Source organism: Mustelus asterias, chromosome 3 (genome assembly GCF_964213995.1).
Source record: "Mustelus asterias chromosome 3, sMusAst1.hap1.1, whole genome shotgun sequence".
Classification (NCBI taxonomy): Eukaryota; Metazoa; Chordata; class Chondrichthyes; order Carcharhiniformes; family Triakidae; genus Mustelus; species Mustelus asterias.
In genome coordinates, this window is record NC_135803.1 from 21144519 (window position 1) to 21165082 (window position 20564).

Consider the following 20564-nt stretch of genomic DNA (forward strand, 5'->3'; position numbering starts at 1 on the left):
TGCACCGAGGGTGGGTTGAAGTTTTTAATTATTTTTCTCACTGAAATGTGTTTAACACCCAATCAGCAACGATACTCATGGAGTGAATTAACACTGAGATTTCTCACGTTCAGTCTTCCACGTTTTAGAAATTTGCTTTTGCATTTGCAATCCGGCACAATAATCAATAGATTCCATGGGCAGGACTTTCTGGCTGCGCCCGCCCCAAGACTGGAAAATCCCGTCCGAGGTCAGTGAACCTTTGAGATCCTGCCCTGCCCGCTGCGATTCCCGTTTTTTTCTAAGTTTATTTATTCGTGTCACAAGTCGGCTTACATTAACACCGCAATGAAGTTACTTTGTAAATCCCCGAGTCGCCACACTCCGGCGCCTGCTCGGGTACACTGAGGGAGAATTTAGCATGGCCAATGCACCTTACCAGCACGTCTTTAGGACTGTGGGACGAAACCGGAGCACCCGGAGGAAACCCATGCAGACATGGGGAGAACATGCAGACTCTGCACAGACAGGGACCCAAGCCGGGAATCGAACCTGTGGTGCTGTAAGGCAGCGGTGCCAACCACTGTGCCACCAGACGTGAAAATAATATGCACACCGGTTAGATTTGAAATTTGTTTTTTAATCATTTTTGGAGACTCATGCAGTGTTCGGTGATACAAATATGTCCAACATACATTTACTTGTTTTGATGTATAATACACCTTGATATTAATCTGTCACATTAGCTGTCCATGATTACCTTTGTTCCAGAAATAATTTTAGTATTAGACTTATCTCTGAAACTGGTCCTTGTTTTTATTTTAATTAGTTTGTTTATTTTTGTTCGCAATTTTCGGGCATATTTTAGTTTTATTCTTGTGGAAAATGTCAAGTTTAGTTTTCGCTTCCAGTGTTGTTTTACTTTCTTTAATGTTTATGTTTCACAAAGTAAACATTAACTGCTGAGATAGTTGCTTCAACAGACAAAGGCAAAGGGAGGAATGTTAAGAAACAATAAACTGGTGCCTGAATGACAACTAAAGACAACAATTTATCCATTTTCAATGTCTAAAACCTGTGCCTGAAGTTCTGATCTATGGACGAGACTATGTGTCAGCTTTAGGACTAAAATTTTAGGTCACAAATATGACACTTTTAATGCCCAGTTAGTCAACTAAAATAACACTGACTTATGTCGAGAAAACGTATTTCAAAAGTTGTGTGAAGCGGAAAGTTAATGGCCTGGGAACATTGGCCAGTAGGAAATAAAATCAGCGTTGGCAATGATATACATGAGTAAGTTTATTGCATCCCCAGCACCAGAGACTTAATTTCCTGCAAATCACTAGGCCTAGAATGGTGGTTACAGCCCAGGAGACGGTCATTCGGGTTATTGTGTCTGTGTCAGCTCGCTTGTGAGAACAAGTCACTTAGTGCCACCCCTCCCAATGTTGTGAAAATAATAAGCTAGATTTGAAATTTGTTTTTTTTTAGAAATCATTTTTTGGAGACTATAGACCATAAAATATAGAAGCAGAATTAGGCCATTCAGCCCATCAAGTCTGCTCTGCCATTCAATCATGGCTGATATGATTCTCATTCCCATTCTCCTGCCTTCTTCCCGTAACCCTTGATCCCCTTATTGATCAAGAACCTATCTATCTCTGTCTTAAAGACAATGACCTGGCCTCCACAACCCTATGTGGCAATGAGTTCCACGGACTCATTACCCTCTAGCTGATGAAATTCCTCCTCACCTCAGTTTTAAAGGAGCGTCCCTTCACTTGAACTTGTGCCTTCGAGTTCTAGTCTCTCCCACTAGTGGAAACATCCTCTCCACGTCCACTCTATCTGGGCCTCTCAGTATTCTGTAAGTTTCAATTAGATCCCCCCTCATCCTTCTAAACTCCATTGAGTCTCGGCCCAGACTCCTCATATGACAAACCCTTTTGCAGTGTTCAGTAATACAAATATATCCAACATACATTTACTGGTTTTGATGTATAATACACCTTTTTTTGTCTGATATTAATCTGCCACACAAAATAATCTTCTACCCAAGTCCAGGGAAAGCATACGCCACCAAGAAACCACATATAGGCCTGGATTATACAATTGTTATGAAGGCAAAACTACTAGAATTTGCCATCATTACTCTGTTGAAACTGACAGGAACGTCTGGAGTCTGTACATGTGCAGTTAAACATGGAAATGCAGAGGTTGCTTTCAGTGATTCAACACTTCTCGATTGAGTATACTGTGGAAGTCCCCCAGGGTGCAATCAAGTAGAAATCACTAAACTGATGAGAAGTTTCCTCTTGTTGGATAAGTTTAAACTTTATTTATTAGTGTCACAAGTAAGCTTGCATTAACACTGCAATGAAGTTACTGTGAAAATCCCCTAGTCGCCACACTCCGGCGCCTGTTCGGGTACACTGAGGGAGAATTTAGCATGGCCAATGCACCTAACCAGCACGTCTTTCAGACTGTGGGAGGAAACCGGAGCGCACGGAGGAAACCCCCAAATACACGGGGGAGAACATGTAGATTCCATACAGACAGTGACCCAAACTGGGAATCGAATGCTACCTCACAGCGCCAGGGATGAAGTATAAATGGGTTTTTAACGGCTAAATTAAACTCATAATTACTGCTAAACAGCCTTACTGTCCAAGGAAAAACTTACTTCATAGATGGGAAAAGTCAAATTTCTCCATTATAAAATTACTCCAACTATTTTTATAAAACTTTATGTATGATTACTTTAACTTTTATCTTAATTTCATATTTATGTCTCAATCATTTCTTTCACTCTGTGAAATTTTAATTAAAGGATTAACAATTGGTGAATTTGACATCTGGAGTTACGATATTTTAGTGTCTAACTTGATCCCGTGCGTAAGTCCCAATTATTCATTTCACTCTGTAAAACTTTATCAGAAAGGTTCAAATTTGGTGCGTTTGACCTCCTGGTTTACAGTATGTGCGAATACTTCATGTGATTGGCTGCTTACCCTATTCTCCCCGTGTCTGCGTGGGTTTTCTCGGGTGCTCCGGTTTCCTCCCACAGTCCAAAGGTGTGTGGGTTAGGTGGATTGGCCATACCAAATTGACCCTCGTGTCAGGGAAATTAGCAGGGTAAGTATTGGGGTTACGGGAAATAGGGCCTGGGTGGGATTGTGGTCGGTGCAGACTTGATGGGCCGAATAGTCTCCTTCTGCACTGTAGGGATTCTATGATATCACTGTTGTTGGATGCCTGGAGATGGCATTGACCTGGCATCTGATTTAAACCAAGCTCAGGAAAGGGAAAGCTATGCACTAAGATTGCTAGGTGTTTGCAGGCAACTTTGTTTGTGGTTAGTGTTTGCCAACTCCAGGTACTCAACCTTGCTGGGAATTGAGAAATACTGACATATCTGGTCTGATCAAACCTGGAGATCAAAGTAAGGCGTCATGGACTCCTGGGAGTACAATGAAGGCAGCACTCCCAAGCAACCTTATCCAACCTTGAGATGAACGGGGTAGGACAAGGGTGCAGTTCTGAGCTTGCCCACTGTTCCAAGTCGTTCAGTCAGAGTTTAAAGAGGGAATTCCAGAAGGCATTCGTGTCAATGGTGGGTGAAGAGGAGGCGATGGCCTAGTGGTATTATCACTAGACTATTAATCCAGAAACACAGCTAATGTTCTGGGGACTCTGGTTCGAATCCCGCCACAGCAAATGGTGGAATTTGAATTTTAAAAAAACTAGAGTTAAGAATCTACTGATGACCATGAAACCACTGCCGATTGTTGGGAAAACCCATCTGGTTCACTAAGGGAAGGAAATATGCTGTCCTTACCTGGCCTGGCCTCCACGTAACTCCAGAGCCACAGCAATGTGGTTGACCTAACAAGCCACTCAGCTCAAGGGCAATTAGGGATGGGCAATAAATGCTGGCCTTGCCAGTGATGCCCACATCCTATGAATGAATAAAAGAAAGAGCAGAAGAAGCATGAGAGTTGGAGTAAGTGTCCTGGGGTGTTTTCTGTCGGGTTGGAGGAAGTTGTATTCACAGATAGTAGGGCCCGGAAGAGATTTAAGTACAAGGATGGTCATTTTAAATTGATGGCAATCCGGGAACAGGTGCCAGCAAGTAACATTCAAGCTACATGAGTGCCAAACACTGACCATCTCCAACAGCAGGAGAGTCTAAACCACCTCCCCTTGATGTTCAACAGTATTACAATGGCTGAATCCTGCAGGTCACCACTGATCAAAAAGATAACTCGGCCAGCTATAAAAATAGGGTGGCTGCAGGAGCGTGTCAGAGGCTGAGCATGGATGGGGTCCACCCCAGAGAGGACCAAACAGGATGGAAGTCTGTATTTTTTTCTACTAGGGCTTAGGCCATCAACGGTAGGCGTGAGGGATGTGATTTTTGATTTTGATTTGATTTATTATTGTCACCTGTATTAACATACAGTGAAAAGTATTGTTTCTTGCACACTATACAGACAAAGCATACCGCTCATAGAGAAGGAAACGAAAGAGTGCAGAATGTACGTTCTGCATCTCTCGTTTCCTTCTCTATGAATGGTACATTCTGCACTCTTTCGTTTCCTTCTCTATGAGCGGTATGCTTTGTCTGTATAGCGTGCAAGAAACAATACTTTTCACTGTACGTTAATACATGTGACTGGAGACTGTCTAAAGCAAGTGAAAAGCCAAAGGTTAGATAGTTGGCAGCTAGAAATTAGACGCAGCAATGTGTCTGGCCAGCGATAAATGGAAGTGGTTAGAGATGTCTTTGTCTGTGATTGAGGCCATGGTAATCGATAGGCCGTGTGAGATGGCAAATTAGTGAGAGTGCTGGGAATATGGGTATGGAAGTGAAGTCAGGTACAGTACATAAAACAAAACCAAGAAGGTTCTGGAGAAACAGAAGTGAAGTGCTAACGTCGCTGCAGACTTGTAAATTTGTTACCAGCTATCATTAAAACATTCTGATTCCTCTCGAGAGCCGTGTTTAAGACGGTTGAAGCCCCTGTGGTCTGGTGCTGCTCCTCTTGTGGCTCTTCACCTTTCCTACACATTGGCGTTTGGGCCCATGTGTTTCCTGCAAGTTTTATATTTCAGCCTCTGACGGGCTGGAGAAGGGAAGCAAGATTGTTTATTAACTGGCTTTCACACAACCAACCCGCTTTACACTGGAGCAATCTTGATAGTTCCCTGTGAGAATCTTGTGCTACGATAGTGACCCTGAGGTTGCAGATAGATGGTGCAGAGCGAGCTGTTCTGCCATGTGAACCCCAAAGGCCATTCACAAAGTGTCGGCTCAAATTTTGTGCAGCCAAAATTTGAGCTTGTTGCTTCTCGATTGAGATTTGGAGCAGAATTTTCCCATCCCGCCCACCACAGGAATCATAGCGGGCGGGACAGGACCATGCAAAGGTCCATTGACCTCGGGCGGGACTTTCCGGTCTTGGGACCAGTGCAGCCAGAAAATCCCACCCTGGACAAATTCTTCAGTCCAACCACAGGAGTCAGCTACAGATACCAGAATATTAACATATTCCCGACACAGGGCAAGTCCTTCGGTGTACATTGGTACCAGTTCCCAAACATTTAAGAAAAAGTGAACTTAACAAGCTTCCCCCCCAGTCTCTGACACTCTTGAGCAACACAAAAGTGTCTTTGCAAAGAACAGAAAAAGCAAGGCTATACTTTGAGACCATATGGTAACACCATTCGTCAATCAAATGCTACCTCAAGGACCATATGGAGAACAAATAAAGCAGGCAGTGTAAACACACTGTTAGCATATGGTCGAAGCACTGGGGTATGACCACAGCTGGGCTGTGGTGACAAAACCTGGTACACTTTTTTGGTGCTGATGCATTGCCCGCATTGAAACTAGCTAAAGTGCCTCAGTAGTTAGATCAGCATGACTGCACCACCATCTGCCAAAAGGCTTTATTTCTTTAAAGTTTATTTTAGGCTATCTATTTCAGTACAAACTGAGCCTTGAGGCACATGGGAATGGGGAGGAAAGGGGTGGGGGGGGGGTGAGGGGTAATTCGGACTGAAATGCGTTTCGCTTTGGGAGCTCAGTAATACGGAAGGATGTTCCATTGTTGAGACTTTTAGCACGCGGCCAGTGGCGACATTGTTAACGTAAAGTTAAAGTTTATTTATTTATTAATTAGTCACAAGTAAGCCTTACATTAACACTGCAATGAAGTTACTGTGAAATTCCCCTGGTCACCACACTCCGGCACCTGTTCGGGTCGATGCACCTAACCAGCATGTCTTTCGGACTGTGGGAGGAAACTGGAGCACCCGGAGGAAACACACGCAGGCACGGGGAGAACGTGCAAACTCCACACACACTGACCCAAGCCGGGAATCGAACCTGAATCCCTGGCGCTGTGAGGCAACAGTGCTAACACTGTAAACCCCCCCCCCCCCCCCCCCCTCCACCGTACGGACAAAGATGACCTTGTTGAAAGCTAATTATTTTCATCGAAATAAACGTGCAGCAGAGTGTGCCGTTCTGGTCGCAGTAGGAGGTCACCGAGATATTGTACACACAGCAGCACCAAGGACCTTTCAAGCCACTGGGAAAGTTGCTAAAGCTGTCCCGAGTGCAGAAGCCTCATTGTTAGCAAGCTGACGGATAATGCGAAAGGAATTTCTACAATATTTTTTGGAATTCCATTTGAATCTGATTCATGACGCTATTTGCTTTGAATATTCCGAATGAAAGGGACTCTGTTGGGGGTTTTGTCCAGGAACTTTGAATGAGATGTAAAAAATATTAGCTAAGTGTTTGTCATGTTGACCCTTGAGGTGAGATACAGCGGCACAAATGTTTGCAATTCTTGGATTCTTTTAAACATTTCCACAGTGTAACATGACGATGATATCATCATTTATGGGTTAGCAAACTGAGCTCCTGTAATTCCCAGTCCAATAACATGTATAGACTTGAGCGAAAAAGGAAGCTTTATAGGTGCCTCGTAGGGTTTCTCCTCGCAAAAAAAAGGATGATGGCTCCCGCGTGTTTTATTGGAAAAGCATTGTACAGATTCCTACTCGCCTTCTGAAACGTGGGTTTTTTTTTATTGTCTATAAAATGACAGCAAGCAGAGTGATCTGCCTGCATGTGTGTGTGCTCCTGTTGTGATAGGATACAAGACATCCGTGTTCTTTCGTTGAACAGGTATGTGAACATTTCCATTTATGTCATTCCCTAGACTGCCTGTCTGAAAACACACTGACGCTTCAGTGACATGCCTTGCTGGAATATTAACATTTTTACGTTTGGAAGTGTGTTTGTTTCACAGCGGTGGGCCAAGATCTTCCCTCCATTTAATTCTGCACCTCGAGCGGAATGTCTCAGCTCACGTCTCAAACCTAAAGGCTGCCAAATTTGATTTGCATTTGATTTGATTTGATTTATTATTGTCACATGTATTGGGATACAGTGAAAAGTATTGTTTCTTGCGCTATACAGACAAAGCATACCGTTCATAGAGTACATAGGGGAGAAGGAAAGGAAAGGGTGTGGAGTGTAGTGTTACAGTCATAGCTGGGGTGCAGCGATAGATTAACTTAATATAAGGTAAACATAGAAACTAAAAGTAGGAGTAGGCCATTCGGCCCTACGAGCCTGTTCCGCCATTCATTATGATTATGGCTGATCATCAAATTCAATATCCTAATCCGATTCCCCCCTGCTCCTGCATTCCCCTGCCATATGCCCTGATCCCTTTAGCCCCAAGAGCTATATCTTGGCACCTCCCTCTGCGACTGGATCCTGAATTTCCTAACTCACAGACCACAATCAGTAAGGATAGGCAACAACACCTCCTCCACGATCATCCTCAACACCGGTGCCCCACAAGGCTGTGTTCTCAGCCCCCCATTATACTCCTTATACACCTATTATTGTGCGGCCAAATTCCCCTTCAATTCGATTTTCAAGTTTGCTGACAACACCACCGTAGTGGGTCAAACAATGATGAGACAGAGTACAGGAATGAAATCAAGAATCTGGTGAACTGGTGCGGCAACAATAATCTCTCCCTCAATGTCAACAAAACGAAGGAGATTGTCATCGACTTCAGGAAGCGTAAAGGAGAACATGCCTCTGTCTACATCAATGGGGATGAAATAGAAAGGGTCGAGAGCTTCAAGTTTTTAGGTGTCCTGGTTACCTCCTGCCGACACTATAGTTAAGAAAGCCCACCAACGCCTCTACTTTCTCAGAAGACTAAGGAAGTTTGGCATGTCAGCTACGACTCCCATCAACTTTTACAGATGCACCATAGAAAGCATTTTTTCTGGTTGTATCACAGCCTGGTATGGTTCCTGCTCTGCCCAAGACCGCAAGGAACTACAAAAGGTCGTGAGTGTAGCCCAATCCACCATGCAAACCAGCCTCCCATCCATTGACTCTGTCTACACTTCCTGCTGCCTCGGCAAAGCAGCCAGCATAATTAAGGACCCCACACACCCTGGACATTCTCTCTTCCACTTTCTTCCTTCGGGAAAAAGATACAAAAGTCTGAGGTTACGTACCAACCCACTCAAAAACAGCTTCTTCCCTGCTGCTGCCAGAGTTTTGAATGGACTTGCCTTGCATTAAGTTGATCTTTCTCTACACCCTAGCTATGACTGTAACACTACATTCTGCACTCTCTCCTTTCCTTCTCTATGAACGGTATGTTTTATCTGTATAGTGCGCAAGAAACAATACTTTTCACTACGTTAATATATGTGACAATAATAAATCAAATCAACTCTAATTTCTTAGGTAGGTCCATTCAAAAGTCTGATGGCAGCAGGGAAGAAGCTGTTCTTGAGTCGGTTGATACGTGACCTCTGACTTTTGTATCTTTTTTCCGATGGAAGGTGGAAGAGAGAATGTCCGGGGTGCGTGGGGTCGTTGATAATGCTGGGGAGAAGTAAACAATATTCTTGTTTCTCGTCTTTTCATCGCTGATGCCCTGCAGATGTTAATTCATCCTCGGGAGTATGTCCACAGACCCTGGTTACTTCACTCAAGTGACTGTTATCCATGTGTCTCCATGGGCGCTGAACGCAGCCATGATTAGATTCAACAATGGAAGGACAATTATAGCTAGGCTTAACCCTAACCCAGCCATGCTCATTGGCACGAACATTGCAATGGAGGGGGTAAATTTCACTAGGTTGTGAACAAGAAAGAGTGAGAGGCTGCTTCCAATTTTAATGCTTTGTCGACCCAGCTGAGATTAGTTCACACACCGTTGACCAGAAATCCAACCTTGGCATCTCTTTGTCTGTTTGGCTCCATTCAGCATCACCTTTGCCAACTCAGTCCATTTAAGAGAGATGGCAAGGCAGCATTCCCATTAAGCGATGTGGCCAGACAGCAGTCTGGAAAGTACTGCACACACCTCAGTCCATGATAAATACCATGCGTGGAAAAGTATACGTAAAGGGACATGCACTGAGTATACTGACGGAGCACAAGTACTAAGGGAACATTAATAGAGGGTTTCATTGCTTTTAATAAGCATTCAGTTCCTAACCAGAAAGTTTGACAACGATTGTCAGACATATTATTAAATGTCATTTAAAATCTTTCATTATTGGCTCTTAGAATTTGTCTACTTTAAAATTCTGGTGTTTAGTTTCTTCATTTGGGTCTTACTTTCTGCTCACTGATACTTAAGTTTTTAAGTTTACTAGTGTCACAAGTAGGCTCACATTAACACTGCAATGAAGTTAATGGGAAAATCCTCCAGTCGCCACACTCCGGCGCCTGTTCGGGGACACTGAGGGAGAATTTAGCATGGCCAATGCACCTAACCAGCACGTCTTTCGGACTGTGGGAGGAAACCGGAGCACCCGGAGGAAACCCACGCAGACACTGGGAGAACGTGCAGACTCCACATAGACAGTGACCCAAGCCGGGAATCGAACCCAGGTCTCTGGCATTGTGAGTCAGCAGTGCTAACCACTGTGCCATTTCAAATTGCATGACCCGGATAATTGTGTCAACCCAACTAACAGAATAGTGATTGGATTCCAAGATGATGGAAAACAAAAAATAAAAGTACTTCAGAATGTGGGAACAAGAGTAAACCCACAAGCCCATTCTGACTTTCAGTCTGGATCGTGGTTAAATGTACCACATCTACATTTACACACCTTTGCTCTATGTCGCTTGATGACATCCTCAGCTAACAAAAATACTTAGTCAACAGTCCTGACAACTTCAATTCAGTCAATAAATACCCACACAAAGGGATAATGGCTCTCACATGTTTTATTGGAAAAGCCTTTTCAGGGAGAGAATTCTGGACTTACACAAGCCTTTAGGGTGAGCAAGCGCTTACTGACTTGACACATAAATGGCTACATCCTAACTTTAAGATAACGTGCCCTTGCTCTCGATTTCTCCTATCGAATTCCTTTATCATGTCTGTTTAGTCTGTTTAGACCACCCCTCAACTTTTTATGCCAAAGGCAATATAAACCAAACTGATGCAATAAAAACAGAAAATTACGTAAGTACTCAGCAGGTCAGGCAGGTGGAGAGAAAGCAGTTAGTGTTTTGCCGTCTGTGACCCTTCATCGCATTTCTAGCATTTGGATGGTTTTGCTTTTGGCCAAACTATGCAATGTGTCCTCATAATATAACCATTTAAAAACTTGCATCATTTTGCTGGAAAGGCAGGAGGCCTACCCCGAGGCAGGAGGCCTACCCCGAGGCAGGAGGCCTACCCCGAGGCAGGAGGCCGACCCCTTCCCCCGAGGCACAAGACTCTAGATGAAATCTTACTAAGGTTTCGTACAACTGAAGCATCACATAACTCACTTTTGTGTCTTAACCTCCTTGAGATAAACACCAAAATTCTAATCAGCCTGCCTTAATTACCTTCTGTACCTGTGCACTAGATTTGACTTGTGTACATGGACACTTTGCTTCACTGCAGCTCCTAGTTGTTCACTGTTTAAGAAAATATCCTCATTTGTCATCATCAAATCCAAAGTGAATGACATCACACTACATAGTTAATATCCCTTTTCGACTTTCTGCTCCTATCTACACCATTGACTATGTCTTCTCACTTAATGACTTGCATTAAGTTATCAAATGACGCTAACATTTACATGGTGGAAAACTGACGGCACATAGCATTCCCAGAGCTGCATTCGTAATTTCCATGTTCTTTATAAGGATCCTGTACTGCACAATATTTGGATGCGAACCATGACTGACTTGTAGCCCTGTCTTTGTAACATCTACTATGTCAGGCCCAATAAGCTGAATTTATGTTTCCAACTCACTTGTTTTATTTCTTATGCTACGTGCATTCAGGTAGCTATTTCTCAAATATTTTGACAATTTTAAAAAACTCATTCATGGGATGTGGGTGTCACTGGCTAAGCCAGCATTTAGTGCCATCCTGATTTAGAATCATAGAATCCTAACTGTACAGAAGGAGGCCATTCAGCCCATCAAGTGTGTACCGACCACAATCCCACCCAGCCTCTATTCCCGTAACCCCACATATTTACACTGCCAATCCCCCTGACACTAGGGTCAATTTAGCATGGCCAATCAACCTAACCAGCACATCTTTGGACTGTGGGAGAAAACCAGAGCACCTGGAGGAAACCCACGCAGACATGGGGAGAACGCGCAAACTCTACTCAGGCATTGACCCAAGGCCAGAATTGAACCTTGGTCCCTGGCGCCGTGAGACAGCAGTGCTATCCACTGTGCCACTGTACTGCCCATTGAATTGCTCTTGAGAAGCTGGTGGTGAACTGCCTTCTTTAATTGCTGCAATCCATACAGTGTAGGTACACCCACAGTGCCGTTAGGGAGGGAGTTCCAGGACTTGGCCCAGCAGCAGTGAACCAACAGCGATTCTATTTCTAAATCAGGATGGTGCGTGGCTTGGAGGAGAATGTCCAGGTGGTGGTGTTCCTCTGCGTCAGCTTGGGACTTGCTGTATGGATTTTCCCCTTTGGGTCTGAAGTTACTCACTGATTAGAAAAGCTGAGGCCGCAATACAGAAGGTCCCCGAGGGATTTCACTCTTCACACCAACCCTAAAATACACAACATTGCCTTTATCCCTGCTGCCTCTCCTGCCTCGAAACCAATAGCCAACACATATCGCAAGGTCCATCAAGTGTGTACCGAACACAATCCCATCAGAAGATTACTTGCATTTTATTTTTCACCTTTTCTCTAAAATAAAATTTCTTGTGCAGAATATTATCAGATGTTTTCTGGAAGCCCGTGTAGATGATGTTCATGGACACCTTATCCTTCACATCAAAGCACATGGGATTGCGGGTAGTGTTTTGAGGTGGATCGAAAGTTGGATAGCAAGCAAAGAGTTGGCATAAATGGGTATTTTCCCGATTGGCAGGCAGTGACTAGTGGGGTACCGCAGGGATCTGTGCTAGGACCCCAACTGCTCAAGTTCCATATTAATGATTTGGAAGAGGGAACTAAATGTATTATCTCCAAATTTGCAGATGATACAAAGTTGGGTAGGAGGGTAAGCTGTGAGGAGGATGCCGAGATGCTTCAGTGTGATTTGGACAGGCTGAGTGTGTGGGCACCTGCATGGCAGATAGAGTATAATGTGGATAAATGTACGGTCATCTGCTTCAGTCGCAAAAATAGAAAGGCAGATTATTATTTGAATGTGTGTAAATTGAGGAGGTGAATACTCGATGAGACCTTGATGTCCTCGTGCATCAGTCGCTGAAAGTAAGTGCGCAGGTGCAGCAGGCAGTAAAGAAGGCAAATGGTATGTTGACCTTCAAAGAGAGAGGATTTGAGTATAGGAATAGGGATGTTTTATTGCAATTGTACAGGGCGTTGGTGAGGCCTCACCTGGAGTATTGTGTGCAGTTTTGGTGTCCTTATCTGGGGAAGGATGTCTTGGCTATAGAGGGAGCACAGCAAAGGTTTACCAGGCTGATTCCTGGGATGGCAGGTCTGTCATATGAGGAAAGACAAAGTTGGTTAGGATTGTATTCTTTGGAGTTTAGAAGAGTGAGAGGGGATCTCGTAGAATCATATAAAATTCTAAAAGGGTTAGACAGGGTAGATTCAGAAAAAATGTTCCCGATGGTGGGGGAGTCCAGAACTAGGGGTCATAGTTTGAGGATAAGGGGTAAACCTTTTAGAACTGAGGTGAGGAGAAATTTCTTCACCCAGAGAGTGGTGAATGTGTGGAATTCACTATCACTGAATGTAGTTGAGGCCAAAACGTTGTCTGATTTCAAGAAGAAATTAGATATAGCTCTTGGTGCTAAAGGGATATGGGGGGAAAGCAGGATCAGGATATTGAATTTGATGATCAGCCACGATCAAAACGAATAGCGGAGTAGCTCAAAGGGCCGAATGGCCTACTCCTGCTTCTTGTTTCTAAGTCAGTAAACTCCTCAAGAATTTCACCAGTTTAGTCAGACATAATCCACCTACCATAAATCCTTGCCAACTCTCTTTGATTAGCTTATACTGGTCCAGCCTCTCAGTCACTCTGATGATCGATGTCAGTAACTGCCCCACGTCTGATGTTCAATTTATCTGGGTGTTTGCTGAGGGTTGATTAGTTGTGTTTGGAATGTGTGGATGGGGCAGCTCGCTGAGAGAAGATAGCCAAAGCAAGTGGCAGTTAGTTAGAACTGCACCATAAGTGGAGCAAAAGCTGACTTCATCGTCCGCCAAACGGAATGCAAGTAGGGCCTGATCTCAGTTTGGATTTAATGAGGGCAAAGAAGTCAGAAGGTTGCTTAGTTTCAAGCTAGAGGAAAAATCTATAGTGGTCCTCACAGAGTCTTGTGGCCAAAGAAAGCAGCTAGCAGTTTAGCTTGGAAGTATTGAGAAAGTAACCAGAACAAGGGACTGAGGCTTTCGCGGTCAAGAGATGGTAAATTAAAGCTCTACCTCTGGGAATAGCTGGAACTGAGGAGAATTAAAGTAGTTTTCGGAGGCTTGGAGCAAACCTTTGGCTGATTCCTACGGAATTAGATAAAGTGTAAAAGAATTCTTGTGGGAAGTAAGAAGTAAACATAAGGATACAGAATATGTGAGTTGAAACTAAAGAGTTAACTTCATCGTATTTGCTTTGGTTTATATACAATAAAGTTTGTGTTTTGATTCAAAATGTAAAATCATGTGGCGTTGTTCTATTCGTTAAATCACTGGGTGTTTGGGTTTCTCTTTAACGGGAGAAAGTAAGGATGTGGTATTAAGAGGGTCTGCCATGATCATATTGAATGGTGGAACAGGCTTGAAGGGCTGAATGGCCTACTCCTAGTTCCTACATTTCTTTGTAATGTTTAGCATCCCTTCATGCTAGGGTCGGATCCGGATCTCTGTCACGGTTATCACATCAGACCCATGAAGCTGAATTTATGCTTCTAGCTCACTTATTTTATTGATAACGCTGTTGTGTATATAACTCTTATTTGTGTTACCGTCCTCGGCTTGCTGGTCTTCTTTTCAAACTTTCTGACTTCCTGTCTGACTTTTCCCCTTTGGGTTTTGAGTTTACTCACTCATTCGAATTGTAAAGCTGCGTTCGACTGGTGGAATGCAGGGTCTCACCACGTGACAGGAGTTTTGTAACAAGACCCCGTGTCACCTCTGTCTTTTTCTCTCTTGGCCATGGTCAATTTAATTGAGTTTTTTGAAGGGGTAACCAAGAAGGTAGATGAGGGCAGTGCAGTTGATGTTGTCTACATGGACCTTAGCAAGGCCTTTGACAAGATACCACATGGTGGATTGTTGCATAAAGTTAAATCTCACGGGATCCAGGGTGAGGTTTCTAAATGGATACAAAATTGACTTCTTGACAGAAGCCAGAGGGTGGTTGTAGAGAGTTGTTTTTCAAGCTGGAGGCCTGTGACCAGCGGTGCGCCTCAGGGGTCAGTGCTGGGCCCACTGTTATTTGTCATTTATATTAATGATTTGGATGAGAATATAGGGGGCATGGTTAGTAAGTTTGCAGATGACACCAAGATTGGTGGCATGGTGGACAGTGAGGAAGGGTATCTTCAATTGCAGCGGGATCTTGATCAATTGGGCCAGTGGGCTGACGAATGGCAGATGGAGTTTAATGTAGACAAATGCGAGGTAATGCATTTTGGTAGATTGAACCAGGGCAGGACTTACTCAGTTAATGGTAGGGCGTTGGGGAGAGTTATAGAACAAAGAGATCTCGGGGTACATGTTCATAGCTCCTTGAAAGTGGAGTCACAGGTGGACAGAGTGGTGAAGAAGGCATTCGATATGTTTGGTTTCATCGGTCAGAACATTGAATACAGGAGTTGGGACGTCTTGTTAAAGTTCTACAACACACTGGTGAGGCCACACTTGGAATAGTGTGTGCAATTCTGGTCACCCTATTATAGAAAGGATATTATTAAACTAGAAAGAGTGCAGAAAAGATTTACTAGGATGCTACCAGGACTTGATGGATTGAGTTATAAGGAGAGGCTGAATAGACTGGGACTTTTTTCTCTGGAGCGTAGGAGGCTGAGGGGTGACCTTATAGAGGTCTATAAAATAATGAGGGGCATAGACAAGGTAGATAGTCAATATCTTTTCCCAAAGGTAGGGGAGTCTAAAACTAGAGGGCATAGGTTTAAGGTGAGAGGGAAGAGATACAAAAGTGTCCAGAGGGGCAATTTTTTCACACACAGGGTGGTGAGTGTCTGGAACAAACTGCCAGAGGTAGTAGTAGAGGTGGGTACAATTTTATCTTTTAAAAAGCATTTAGATGGTTACATGGGTACGATGGGTATAGAGGGATATGGGCCAAATGGGGGCAATTGGGATTAGTTTAGGGGTTAAAAAAAAATGGCAGCTTGGACAAGTTGGGCCGAAGGGCCTGTTTCCATGCTGTAAACCTCTATGACCCTATGACTTTATGGGATGCCTTGTGACACAGTGGGTGGGATTTTCCTGCCGCTCTCGCCCCAATCCCGCCCGAGGTCAGCGGACCTTTCCATGGTCCTCCACCCCTTGCCCACTACGATTCCCGTGGGGGGGAACGGAACGGGAAAATTCACCCCCAGTGGGCGGGATTCTCCAATCTGCTTCATTCCCACCCTGTTGCCAGCGAGAATGGAGAATTTGGCGCTCGGCCTGAACTCCATGCACTGCAGCGATGCCGGGGAATCCCTGCCGCGGGCGAGGCCGGAGGTTTCTGGCAGATGGTAACTCAAACCAGGGGAAAAGTATAAATTAAAACAAAGCTGGGTTGTGATGCTCAGAGATACTTGTGGACATCAGCAAAAGAAAATCTGCCAATGATGTAAATCTTAAACCTATCTCAGCATATTTTGATTTTTTTCCAAGAACGCTGGTACTGATTCCCTGCCAAGGCGATTAGAATCATAGAATCCGACAGTGCAGAAGGAGGCCATCGAGTCTGCACCTACCACAATCCCACCCAGGCCCTATCCCCATAAATGTACCCTAGCTAACCACCCCCGCAAGGGGCAATTTGGCATGGCCAATCCACCTAACCCGCACATCTTTGGATTGTGGGAGGAAACAGGAGCACCCGGAGGGAACACACCTTTCTAGCTCACCGGGTTAACCCTTCACTGTAACACCTTTATCACCCAATCTCTGCCTAGGAGTTAATGATAACTAAATTTGACAGCCAAGCTATCTTTCATCAACCAGTTCTGTTTATATTAACGTGTAGAGTATCAACCTTCCAGCTGTGAGTGAATAAATTAAACCTTTCTTACCAATTGCTATAAAAATCGGGGAACAGTGATGAGCTGGCAACTGTTTATTAACCTCAGAATCATACTTGGCATCGGGTAAACATAAACATTGAGCATAAAACGAACTAGTAGAGATGGTTCATTTACAGAACAAGTGAAAGAGGTCAGTTGGGCAGTTTGGTAATGACAACAGTACCAAACTGCATTAACTGGCTGAAGACTTAGAAATTCACAGTGGAGTTCAGCATTTGAGATTGATATGAACTGGGGGAGGCGATGGCCTAGTGGTATTATCGCTTGACTATTAATCCAGAAACTCAGCTAATTTCTGGGGACCCAGGTTCCAATCCCGCCACGGCAGATGGTGGAATTTGAATTCAATAAAAAAAATCTGGAATTAAGAATCTACTGATGACCATGAAACCACTGTTGATTGCCGGAAAAAAACATCTCATTCACTAATGTCCTTTAGGGAAGGAAATCTGCCATCCTTACCCGGTCTGGCCCATGTGTGACTCCAGAGGCACAGCAATGTGGCTGACTCTCAGTTCCCACTCTGTTCATGTGGCTATCTAGATAAGTCTTAAACGTTCCCAGTGTGTCCGCCTCCACCACCTTGTCCGGCAGCGCATTCCAGGCCCCCACCACCCTCTGCGTAAAATACGTCCTTCTGATATCCATGTTAAACCCCCCCCACCCCCCCCTCACCTTGAACCTATGACCCCTCGTGAACGTCACCACCGACCTGGGAAAAAGCTTCCCACCGTTCACCCTATCTATGCCTTTCATAATTTTATACACCTCTATTAGGTCACCCCTCATCCTCCGTCTTTCCAGTGAGAACAACCCCAGTTTACCCAATCTCTCCTCATAACTAAGCCCTTCCATACTAGGCAACATCCTGGTAAACCTCCTCTGCACTCTCTCTAAAGCCTCCACGTCCTTCTGGTAGTGTGGCGACCAGAACTGGGCGCAGTATTCCAAATGCGGCCGAACCAACGTTCTATACAACCGCAACATCAGACCCCAACTTTTATACTCTATGCCCCGTCCTATCAAGGCAAGCATGCCGTATGCCTTATTCACTACCTTCTCCACCTGTGACGTCACCTTCAAGGATCTGTGGACTTGCACATCCAGGTCCCTCTGCGTATCTACACCCTTTATGGTTCTGCCATTTATCGTATAGCTCCCCCCTACGTTAGTTCTACCAAAATGCATCACTTCGCATTTATCTGGATTGAGCTCCATCTGCCATTTCTTTGCCCAAATTTCCAGCCTATCTATATCCTTCTGTAGTCTCTGACAATGTTCCTCACTATCTGCAAGTCCAGCCATTTTCGTGTCGTCCGCAAACTTACTGATCACCCCAGTTACACCTTCTTCCAGATCGTTTATATAAATCACAAACAGCAGAGGTCCCAATACAGAGCCCTGCGGAACACCACTAGTCACAGGCCTCCAGCCGGAAAAAGACCCTTCCACTACCACCCTCTGTCTTCTGTGACCAAGCCAGGTCACAGAAGGGCTGAGCAATAAATGCTGGCCAGCCAGTGACGCCCATGTCCCACATAAAAAATAACAATTTTGGTTTAGATTCCTCACCTGACTGACGATATAACAGCAGTAGATAGCCAGGCTGTTGTATCCTTCAGTATGCTTTAGTGGCAATAGTTTTAAAACTTAACACTGCCTAATTATTACGAGCTGTTTTCTTTGCCTTGCGCTTGGATGTTTGGTGTTAGCTTCCTGAGAAGTTGCAATGATGAACTTTGCTGTGCTATATTCTACCAGCCTTGATTTCAGGGACATTCATACTTTTTTTTTGGCCGGCACAGACGTGATGGGCCAAAGGGCCTCTTGTTGTGCAATAAAACTTATTCATTGGCGTTGCATTTGTTGCCCATCCCTTGGCTTGCTAGGCCAATTCAGAGGGCAGTTAAAATGTTGCGGATTCAGTGTCACCTGTAGGTGAGACCAGGTGAGGATGGCAGACATCTCTTTAGTACACCAGTTGGGTTTTTAACGACAATCGACAATGGTTATCGTTGTTAGATTTTTATTTCCAGATTGTTATTGAATTCAAATTTCACCATCTGCTGTGGTGGGATTTGAACCTGGGTCCCCGGAGCATCACCCTGGGTTTCTGGATTACTATTCCAGTGACAATACCACTGCCTCCACTTGAGTGAGACGCTTAGGCCTGCTTATATCTGGCTGGCTGTTACAGGCTTAACTCCCTTAATTCTTCCCTTTGTTGAACTTGTATTTTCCAGTTTTGCAGATACATCCTTCCTCAGAACCGCTAAACCTTCTACTAAAAAGACCACTGCAAGGAATTCTAATCAGAACTGGAACCAAGCTCAAACCGAAAGCCAAAGACTGAGCTTTGGTGTCCAAAACACTGGACTTCCTGGCAGGGATGAAACTGTGATCAGGCAGGGGACGAAGCTAGCCCATTGTACCGGGGGTGTGCTGTCGCCTGCGATGGTGGTCTCCCCAGGCTAAAGGATCAGGGTGGCCAGTGAATTTAAACTGAGGCTTTAGTTGATGCAGTGTTTCAAAGCCATCTCGACCTTTCGGCTAAGATGAAGCTTCAGATCAAGCCCAGGAGGGCATGCAATGCCTCTTCCTGTCAGCTTGGATCTGGTTTGTCCCTTACATGGAGACCATGATTGAACTTAAATTAAATTGGGTTTTTTGGTTGGATTAAAATTTCTGAAAGGTACCAAAACAAAACACTTGACTTCTGCAGTTCTAAAGTTGGGTGGCGCAGTGGTTAGCACTGCTGCCTCACAGCGCCAGGGACCCGGGTTCAATTCCCAGCTTGGGTCACTGTCTGTGTGGAGTTTGCACATTCTCCCTGTCTCTGCGTGGGTTTCCTCCGGGTGCTCCGGTTTCCTTTCACAGTCCAAAGATGTGTGGGTTAGGTGGATTGGCCATGCTAAATTGCCCTTTAGTGTCAGGGGGGCTAGCTAGGGTAAATGCATGAGGTTGTGGGGGATAGGGTCGGGGTGGGATTGGGGTCGGTGTGAACACGATGGGCTGAATGACCTCCTTCATCATAGAATCTCTACAGTGCAGAAAGAGGCCCATCGAGTCTGCACCGACAACAGTCCCACCCAGGCCCTAAAGTTTTATTTATTAGCCACAAGTAGGCTTACATTCACATTGTAATGAAGCTACTGTGAAAATCCCTTAGTCGCCACACTCTGGTGTCTGTTCGGGTGCACTGAGGGATAATCCCACATAATTACCTCGCTAATCCCTCTAATATACCCATCCTGGGACACTAAGGGGCAATTTAGCATGGCCAGTTCACCTAACTTGCACATCTTTGGGAGGAAACCAGAGCACCTGGAGGAAACCCATGCAGACACGGGGAGAACGTGCAGATTCCGCACAGACAGTGACCCAAGCTGGGAATTGAACCCAAATCCTTGGAGCGGTGAGGCAGCAGTGCTAACCACTGTGCCACCATGCTACCCTTTTGCACTGTAGGATCCTGTGATAAAAGTCATATGTTTCCAATTTTCAAACTCCTCGTTTCTATTACCCGATCTAAATGACACATGCATTAGGAGAGACTGGGTCTTCCGGTGTCAGCCATAACATGCAGCCCATCAGTAACCTCCAAATAAATGAAACCTAGACATGCCTGGTCACTATTTTATACCCTAGCTGTAAACCTCAACAATGAGTTGCTGCACACAGGCTCAAAGCAGGCTGGGCCTCATTACATTTCCTATGAAGAGACCTGAAGGCTTATTTTCTATTCTTGGTAAGGAATGTTTTGTTTATGTAAGCCTTCATGGTTTAATTAGCTTCAACGCA

At 44.6% G+C, this 20564-nt stretch overlaps 1 protein-coding gene across 7 annotated transcripts in view; it reads left to right on the forward strand.

Moving 5' to 3' along the window:
- The window catches only part of LOC144487666 (transcription factor Dp-2-like), a 187983-nt gene that overhangs the window by 100015 nt on the left and 67404 nt on the right, over nucleotides 1-20564 (forward strand). The gene's annotated exons all lie outside the window — the stretch shown is intronic.